The sequence below is a fragment of the Phyllobates terribilis genome, unplaced genomic scaffold, assembly GCF_046119375.1.
Source record: "Phyllobates terribilis strain yellow unplaced genomic scaffold, ASM4611937v1 Scaffold_1__5_contigs__length_1240528914, whole genome shotgun sequence".
Lineage (NCBI taxonomy): Eukaryota > Metazoa > Chordata > Amphibia > Anura > Dendrobatidae > Phyllobates > Phyllobates terribilis.
The window spans coordinates 311348750-311358897 of NW_027362761.1; positions in this window are offsets into that span (position 1 = coordinate 311348750).

Consider the following 10148-nt stretch of genomic DNA (forward strand, 5'->3'; position numbering starts at 1 on the left):
GGATCCTGAGAAGCTCTCTGCTGTCCTAAAGTGGCCCCGTCCGGAGGGCTTGAAGGCGATACAGCGATTCCTGGGCTTCGCTAATTACTATCGTCTCTTCATTCCTCACTTCTCGTCATGGACTGCGCCCATATCTGCGCTCACCCGTAAGGGAGCAAATCCCAAGGTATGGTCATCCGAAGCTGAGGAGGCCTTCCTTTCCCTGAAACAAGCCTTCTCCTCTGCCCCTGCGCTGAACCGTCCGGACTGCAACAAACAGTTCTACCTGGAGGTTGATGCCTCCTCCTCTGGAGCCGGAGCGGTGCTCACCCAGAAGTCTTCCTCCGGGAGAATGGTAACCTGCGGCTTTTTCTCTAAAATCTTCTCCTCCTCTGAGCGCAATTACTCCATAGGAGACCAAGAACTGCTTGCCGTTAAATTGGCGCTGGAGGAGTGGCGTTACCTGCTTGAAGGGGCTCTATACCCGGTGATCATCTATACGGATCACAAGAACCTGGCATATCTCCAAAATGCCCAGAGACTTAATCCACGTCAAGCCCGGTGGTCTTTGTTCTTTGCCCGCTTCGATTTCATCCTTCATTTCCGCCCGGCGGACAAAAATGTCAAAGCTGATACCTTGTCCCGATCCTTCCTGTCCTCCGACCAAGAGGAGGAGCCTATGCACATTATCGACCCCTCCTAGGTGATGAATGTGGCCCCCTTGGATTTGACTCGTCTTCCACCTGGCAAGACGTTCGTGGCGCCTCCAGACCGTGAGAGGGTTCTTCGCTGGGGTCATTCTTCTAAACTAGCTGGCCATGTCGGCCAAAAGAAGACCTTCCTACTCATTTCCCGGCATTACTGGTGGTCTACCCTGCGTAAGGATGTGGTAGACTTCGTCTCTGCCTGTTCATCTTGTGGCCGCAACAAAATTCCCAGACACTTACCAGCTGGTCATCTTCTGCCGCTTCCCATACCTGTTGCCCCGTGGCAACACATCGCTATGGACTTTATTACCGACCTTCCAGTCTCTGCCGGGTGTACTGTCATTTGGGTGGTCGCGGACCGCTTCTCTAAAATGGCCCACTTCATTCCCCTGCCTGGTCTTCCGTCTGCACCTGAGCTGGCTAAGGACTTTATTCGCCATAGCTTCCGTCTCCATGGCCTACCCCTCCACATCGTGTCGGATCGAGGGGTTCAGTTTACCTCACGCTTCTGGAGAGCCACATGTAAACTGCTGGACGTCACCCTGGACTTCTCCTCCGCTTACCACCCTCAGTCCAATGGTCAAGTGGAGCGGATCAATCAGATCCTTACCAGCTATCTCCGGCACTTTGTTAATGCCCACCATTCTGATTGGGTGGACCTCCTTCCTTGGGCCGAGTTCTCTTATAATAACCACGAGAGCGAATCCTCTTCCAAGTCCCCGTTCTTTATTGTCTATGGCCAGCACCTCCGGATTCCGCTTCCTGTCTCCGTTTCTGTGGACAACCCTGCTGCGGAGTCTCTTGTCAGCGAATTTTCTACTATTTGGGAGAGTACCAGGTCCGCTCTTCTTCTGTCCTCTGAGCGGATGAAGAGATATGCTGATAAGAGACGTCTGGATCCGCCTCAATTCCGTCCGGGACACAAGGTTTGGCTCTCGTCCAAACATGTGCGGCTCAAAGTACCCTCCTTCAAGTTGGGCCCTCGATTCATCGGTCCCTTCGAAGTCCTCAGGCAAATTAACCCTGTGGCCTACAAATTAAAACTCCCTTCCACTCTACGGATTCCCAACTCCTTCCACGTATCTCTCCTCAAACCCGTTGTCTTTAACTCTTTTTCCAATAATCCAGGTGCCCCTCCTGCTCCGGTTTCCGCTGATGACGTCTTTGAGGTAGAGAGTATTCTGGCCTCCAAGAGGGTAAGAGGAAAGACCTTTTTTCTGGTAGATTGGAGGGGGTTTGGTCCTGAGGAGAGAACTTGTGAACCCAGGGAGAACATCAACGCCCCGCTTCTCCTTGAAAAATTTCTTTCTGGCCAAAAAAAGAGGGGGCCTAAAGGGGGGGGTACTGTAGCATCGGCGTCTCTGCCCCGTACTAGGCAGAGACGCCGTCCCTCTCATCTCCCCGCTCCTGGCGCGGCGTCCTCCAGCGCTTCTCTCCCCGCTGCTTCCGGCACGCGCTCCTTCCCCGGCAGTGTGCTTAGGGCGCGCGCGCGTGCGCTCCCCCTCTCTTAAAGGGACCGCACGCGCCGTCTTAAGGAGTCCCCGGCCAATTGCCAGAGGACCTCCCATATTTAAGGCACCTCCTCCAAAATGGAGGTGCCCGAGCAATGTTGTTGCAAAGCCTTCACTCTGCTTCAGCCCTCAGGTCCCGTTACCAGTTACCTGCCAGTCACCTGCCAGATTCCTGCCTGTTTCCTGCCAGTCACCTGCCAGATTCCTGCTTGATACCCGCCTGATATCCGTTTACCTGCTTGCAAGCCTGCGGTCCGACGGTCTGCCTTCTGACACCTGTCAGTCTGTCTATGGACCAGCCTGCCCGCTCACCTGGGAGCGCTCATCTGCTACCTGCCTGCTAGCCTACCTGGAGGCTCCGCCGTCACTTGCCGTGACCACCTGCCTGTCCAGAGACTCTTGCCTGCTCACCTGGGAGCGCTCACCTGCTACCTGTCTGCTAGCCTACCTGGAGGCTCTGCCGTCACTTGCTGTGAACATCTGCCTGTCCAGAGACTCTTGCCCGCTCACCTGGGAGCGCTCACCTGCTACCTACCTGCTAGCCTACCTGGAGGCTCTACCGTCACTTGCCGTGACCACCTGCCTGTCCAAAGACTCTCGCCCGCTCACCTGAGAGCGCTCACCAGCCACCTGCCTGCTGTCCTTCTACTCAGAGACTGTCCCTGTCACTTGCCGTGACTACCTGCCCTTCTACCCAGAGACTGTCCCTGTCACTTGCCGTGACTACCTGCCCTTCTACCCAGAGACTGTCCCTGTCACTTGCCGTGACTACCTGCCCGTCTTCCCTGGGAGTCACCCGCTTCCTTACAAGGACCGCCCCCTTGTATAGTTGCTCAGAGGTTCCGCCTCCCAGACCCGTTACAGGGCTGAATACAAGTGTATGTCACAATTTTCAGATTTATGTTTTTAAAAGAATTAGAAAACCATCATTTTCTTGACACTTCACAAATCCTTGCTACTTTGTGTTGGTATATCACATAAAATCCTAATAATATACATTTAAGTTTGTGATGAGAAAAAATGTGGAAATGTTCACAGGGTAAGAAAACTTTTTCAAGGCACTGTAAATGCTGCTGCATTTCTCTCTGTTTTTTAATCTTTATTATTGATTTATGGTCCTGGTACAAGCCATTAACTCTAAAAGATGCCACCGTGATATATTTTTTAAAAAAACATTTTTTTTTTAAAAGACCAATTGAAAAAACGTATTATTGGGAACCTGTCACTCGATTTATGCTGCCCAAACCATGGGCAGTATAAATTAGAGCCTGTTTGCACAATTGCAGCCAGTTTTTTTCAAAATGCTCTGGTGTTTCAAAGAAAAGTTGAGAAAAGTAGAAATAGTTTAAAGAGCCAGCTGGGAACCATAGGCTAGTCTGGCAGCCATCTCCCCTCACCGCTCCAGGTGATTGAAAGGTCTCTCCCATATGTGTACGTAGAAATAGATCTGTCAATCGACTAGAAAATTGGGGGAACAATCTGGCCAAGGACTGCTCCAGACTAGTCTCGACTTTGCCTATGGCCCTTGGCCGTTTTCTCTAAAACGCCACAGAAAAACATAATTGTTTGAGGCTTAATGAATCGAGAGTCAGGTTCCCTTTAAATCATAAAAATATAAGTGATAAATGTCTATTAGTGATGGGCGAGCACTAAGATGATTGGGTGCTCGATCCTCGGGTCGAGCAAATTGGAATGCTCGGGTGCTCGACCCGAGCAACGAGCCCAATGTAAGTCTATGGGAAACTCAAGCATTTTTCAGGTGGCTCCCCCCGGCGGTCTTCAGAGGCCTAAAAATTGCCAAAATTGATGGAAACAGTGCTCAAATGACATGGGAACAGCATGGGGAAGATCCCTGGAAGCATTTCTGACTCCCAGGTCACTGCTGTGAACAACGCTGTCAGAGGTATTACACCACTTTTACGGACTCACAATAAAACATACAAAAACGAAACTAAAATGGATTTTCCTGGGAAATATGTTAAGGAAAATCCTTTCCAGGGTAATGACTTGTACATAAGGCAAAATAAATAACCAAAACCAAAAATACTACTCCACACCTTGGGCTATGTTCACACGTAGCGTTTTTGCACTTTTGCATTGCTTTCAACCGTGACAAATGCATTCACCGGGAGATGTCATTTTAACATTTTACAACCTTATCTGGCGATGTGGTGTGTGACACATCGGATGCATCCTGTTTCATTTATGAAGGAGGAACTCTGAAAGTCACAAAGCCTATTTTCATAAGGCCATCAGGCGGCCTTTACTATCATTAAAGGGCCAGCAGTTGGCCCTCACTTTTCTTAGAGAGCCATCATCCGGCTATGCTTTGTTATTCCCATTACTAAAGAGTGGGTCTCCTATACTGTTATTGCGTATGCAGTGAGAGGCAGGGCTGCCCAAAATTTGGATGCACCCCAATACCCCTTTGAAAATTTGGATGCACCCCAATACCCCTTTGAAGAGAGTTAGAGGAGGGCCTCCTGAAAGCAATGTTTCCATTATTAGGAAGTGGGTCTCCCATTGTGTTTGCCTATGCAGTGAATGCAAGGGCTGCCAAAAATTGGGAGGCACCCCAATGCCCCTTGGAAAAGATGTGGAGGAGGGCCTCATAAAAAATGTTCCCATTAGAAAGGAGCGGGTCTCCTATTCTTGTAATGCCCATGCACTAAGCGTATGGGCTTACAAACATTTACCCCTGGGGGGTATACATGAACATACTGCATAAAAAATGTTTTTACGGTCATCATAAACACCCTTTAAAAAACTTATGTGGGTGTTGCATCACGGACCATGGTCACCCTGGTGATATGGTGGTGGAGGATGAGAATGAGGAAAAGGAGGAGGATAAGAGCAAATAGCCAAAATCAAGAAGCATATACCCACGTGTGGGTGTGAAAAGGTGCAAGAGAATATACCTACCAAAAAGACACTGGACTTGAGATTATGTTACGTTGCTATTATTAGGTGGAGTTGAGAAGTCTCCAGCCCTTGTTCATTTTTCTAAGGGTCATCCTGTCGGCATTGTTAGTTGACAGGCAGATGCTCTTATCAGTTATAATTCCACCAGCGGCACTAAAAACCTGCTCTGATAAAACGCTAGCGGCAGGGCAGGCCAGGACCTCCAAGGTGTAGAGAGCCAGTTCATTCCACTTATCCAGCTTGGATACCCAATAATTATAAGGCACAGAGGAATCACGGAGGACATTGGTACGGTCAGCAAGGTACTCACTCGGCATCCTCCCAAACTTTGCACTCCTTGTGAGAGTACCCCGCGCCTCAGGGCCTGTGCAATGGGAGGGGCTGAGAAAATTCCCCAGAACTTTGACAGTGTTCCCCTGCTTCTGCTGGATTGGAGTTGTGTCTCTCTTGCCTGTAGTCCTTGGTTGTCCAACAAACTGCGACCTCTGTTGCTAGCGTTTTCAGATGGGAATTTTTTTAATAGTTCTGCAACAAGGGCCTTCTGGTACTGCCCCATTTTTTTTAGACCTGTCCGCCTCAGGAATAAGAGATAGAAAGTTCTCCTTGTAGCGTGGGTCTAGAAGTGTTCATCAATGACTGTCACCCAAAATTTTGAGAACGCGAGGGTCATGGGAAAGGCAGCATAACATAAACTCAGCCATGCTTTCCAGACTGCTAACAGGCAAGACTTCCGTTTCCTCACCAAGAGGACAAGTGACCATGCTCTCCTCCTCCTCCTCTCTGTCCTCAGGCCATCCACGCTGAACAAACGGTATGACAGTTGTGCAGGTAGTACCGTCTATAGCGCATGAAACGAGCTCCTGTTCTTCCTCCTCCTCCTCTTCCTCATTGTAACCCAATCCACGTTGGGATGAGATGAGGCTGGGCTGTGTGTAATTACCCTGTATGGTTCCTTGCTCCATCTCATCATGCTCTGCTTGCAATGCATCCTCTTTGATTGTGAGCAGAGAGCATTTCAAAAGACAGAGAAGCGGGATGGTGACGCTAATTATGGCTTCATCACCACTCACCATCTCGGTGGAGTCCTCAAAGTTTTGGAGGATGGTACATATGTCTGACATCCATGTCCACTCCTGAGGTCTTATGTGTGGAGTCTGAACTGAATACCGATGGACTTGTTGATGCTGGTACTCAATAACTGCCCTCTTCTGCTCACAAATCCTTCCCAAATCTGCAGTGTAGAGTTCCAACGTGTGGGGACATCACACACCAGTCTGTGAGCCGGAAGCTGCAAATGCTGCTGAAACACTGCAAGGGCGGCGGAAGCTGTAGGTGACTTTTTAAAATGGGCACACAGGCGGCGTACTTTAACAAGCAGATCCGGCAGCTCCGGGTAGGATTTGAGAAACCGCTGAACCACGAGGTTAAGCACATGGGCCAGGCATGGTACGTGTGTGAGCTCGCCTCGCCTCAGAGCCGCCACCAGGTTCCGGCCATTGTCACACACGACCATGCCTGGCTGTAGGTTCAGTGGTGTGAGCCACAGATCTGCCTGCTGTTTCAGAGCTGTCCACAACGCTTCAGCATTGTGCGGTTTGTCACCTAAGCATATTAGGTTTAGCACAGCCTGTTGCTGCTTGGCTGAGGCACTGCTGCAGTGTTTCCAGCTTGTGACTGATGTGGTCATTTCAGAGATGGAGGCTGAAGAGGAGGAGGAGGCTGAGGTGCAGGAGCTGTAGACTGTGGGGGCCAACCTTGACTGACCCAGGCCTCACAATCCTTGGCGTCGGGAGGACGTGTTCCGTCCTAAGGTCCGACTGGGTCCCAGCTACCACTATGTTAACCCAGTGTGCTGTCAGCAAGACGTACCGTCCCTGCCCACAAGCACTTGTCTACGTGTCCGTGGTTAGGTGGACTTTCCCAGTAACTGCGTTGTTGAGTTCATGGCTAATGTTTTGGGACACATGCTTGTGTAATGCAGGGACACATGCTTGTGTAATGCCGGGAGAAATTGTGGCGGTTGGGGACTGAGTACCAAGGGACAGCCGCCATCAGGTTGCGAAATGCTTCCGTCTCCACGAGCCTAAAAGGCAACATTTCGAGCACAAGCAGTCGCGAAATGTGGGAATTTAGTAGTGTGGCCTGTGGGGTGTTGGCTGCGTATTTGCGCTTGCATTCCAAGGACTGGGGTATGGACAACTGAACGCTGCGCTGGGACAAGGACGTGCTTCCTGTTGCTGCTACTTGAGAGTGTGCAACGACAAGTGCAGGGCAGGAGGCATCTTCGCATGCACCATGGACCGGGGATTGGCTTGCATGCACAACAGCGGAAGAAGCAATGGTGCCACCCGCAGATACTGTTCCTGAACCCTGGGGTTCCCACTGTCGCCTTCATGTGACTGTGGCTGCTCAAATATTTGAGCATTGCTATATGAGATCTCCTCTTGCCCCGCTTCAAGTGGACCGGGCAAGAGGCCCGAATCTATAAATGGAAAAGTGAACAGCTCTTCGGAGTCTATTGAGACTTGACCGTGTGGAAGACAAGGTGGTGGTGGTGGTGGCTGGAAGCATTATCTGCTATCCAACCAATAACTTTTTCTCACTGCTCTGTGTGGAATAGTGGTGTTCTGCGGTCCCCTATTAATTGGGACAGGAAGGTCAAGTGAGAAGATGTGGGTGTTTGTTGTGGTACAATTTCAGCTTGCCCACGGCCTCAGCCTCTGCATGCACCATCACCATCACGTCCAGTTCCCCGTCTCTTGCCATATGCCTTGCCCATTTTAAATGCAGGACAATATCTTCCACGCTCACTACAAATGGCTGAATTTGGTAGCGAACTTATATGTGATCCATGTGACGGACAAACCACAGTTTTAAATAGCTGGCCTGTAGGTCACTATTTTTAACAGCAAACTGGTGTCAATAGCTTCACTGACACACTGAAACAAATTTTTAATGGAGGCCAGAAATGGCAGTATTTTCTGAAAACGTATATGTAATCCGTGTGACAGACAAACCAGTTTTAAATAGCTGGATTTTTAGCGCTGTAATATGAAAAGAACCTGGCTGTATTCTGCAGTGCTAACAAGCAAATGGCGCAGAAAAACTGTGTTCTCTGGATTGCTTTTTAAGCAAATAATGAGGATTAAGATCCAAAAAAAATTAATCCTGGCCCCTGAGACCTGGGCCTATGTCTAGAAATGTCTAACAGCAGCAGCAGACAGAACTGGAATGGAGCCTCTTGTGCTATATGCACTGCAGTCTGCTACATACATTGCCTGCCTGCCTACATACACTGCCTGCCTGATATCTCTGCAGATGGATAAGTCCTCAGAAGGACTGTTAGTTGAGATGGATATGTGTAATATACTTCTGTTGTGCCTACACTACCTAATAAACAAGCAAGTCTCTCCCTAGCTCAGCCGCACCTCTCCCTACACTGTCTGATTCCAGAGTGACTGTGATGAGCATGGCGGCGCCAGGTCTGATATAAACTTGATGACGCTGTGCGGCCAGCCAATTACTGTAATGCCACAACCAACATGGCTGTGGCATTACAGTGATTGGCAGACAATCCCTGCATGTTCATTGGCTCTGTAAAGAGCGCCAAACATGAAGGGAGGGGACCCACGCATCCGCTGAGCAACTCCGGAAATACTCGGCGAGCGCCGAGCATCTCGCGCAGTGAGATGCTCGGGCGAGCACTGAGCAGTAGCGAGCGTACTCGCTCATCACTAATGTCTATGGTACAGAACACTGATATTAAGAATCAGCAACTTTCACTGTGAACTGTAAATTTCTGATAATTGCAATATTTATCTGTACAAGCTTCTCAGCTAAAAATCACAAATACATCTAATTTATTCAAGGTTACTAGAAAAATATTTTTTAAGGACTGTGCAATAATTTGCACATGGATGACAGACCTGGTTGTCAGGTTTGGGTGAATCCTTACTGTACGTTAGTATTTGGACCTCTTTGTCACCCTGAATTTCTAGAATGACAATATATTTTCTAGCTAGATTTGCTTACTGGGAGGAGCTGAGGACTATATATAATAGCAGAGTGCTGGTGAAGAGACAGAAGAACGCTCCTCCTGTGGCTGTCTCATCTCTGGCTGTCTCATCTCTGGCTGTCTTATCATGATCAGAGTACTCAGCCTTGGTCTCCTGACAGCCCTTATCACAGGTACAGTAATAGTGATTTATATATATGGACATGTTAGATTACATATGAAACCTTGTATCACAAGACCTGACTGTTTTGTCTTCTGCAGTGTCCCAGGCTCAGCATTCAGTGACTCTGGAACCATCTGTGATTACGGCATCTCCTGGGCTAAATGTCAGACTGTCCTGTACCCTAGGAGGGGGTCTCACTGTCAACAGCAACCGGGTGATGTTTATACAACAAAAAATTGGGAATAAACCCACATTCATTCTTTATTATTTCAATCCATCCAACAACAGAAGAGGAGACGGGGTCCCAGCACGATTTGTGGGTTCTGCCTCTAATAACATTGGATATCTAGACATTAATGGGGTGCATCCAGAGGATGATGCTGTATATTACTGTGCTACATGGACAGGCAGCCAGTATCACAGTGATGGCAAAGAATGAGGAAGGAACATAAATACCGACAGAGCCGTACACAGAGAGAACGGCCCCCGCTACATACATGGCATCATTACTAGAAGCTGATCACCATCCTGTAATGGAGAATAGAAAGTATGCCATTTTGATGTCTTGATTGCTAAAACAGTTTTTTATTCAACTACACAGAATTTAAGTGAATACATCAGATATACAGTATATTCATACTCTGTAGAACCAAAACTGAAAAGTATTTCACAAACCGTAAACTGCACAAAATGTGGATTGGAAACTTAAAGAGTAACTGTTGTTTTAATTTTTATTTCATAAATCAATAGTACATATGAAGATAAGAAACTTTGTAATATCTTATCAGAGGGATCTGCTTCTTACTCCTCCTGGACTGATTGTATTCTCAAAATTCTCAGGTAAAATCTGT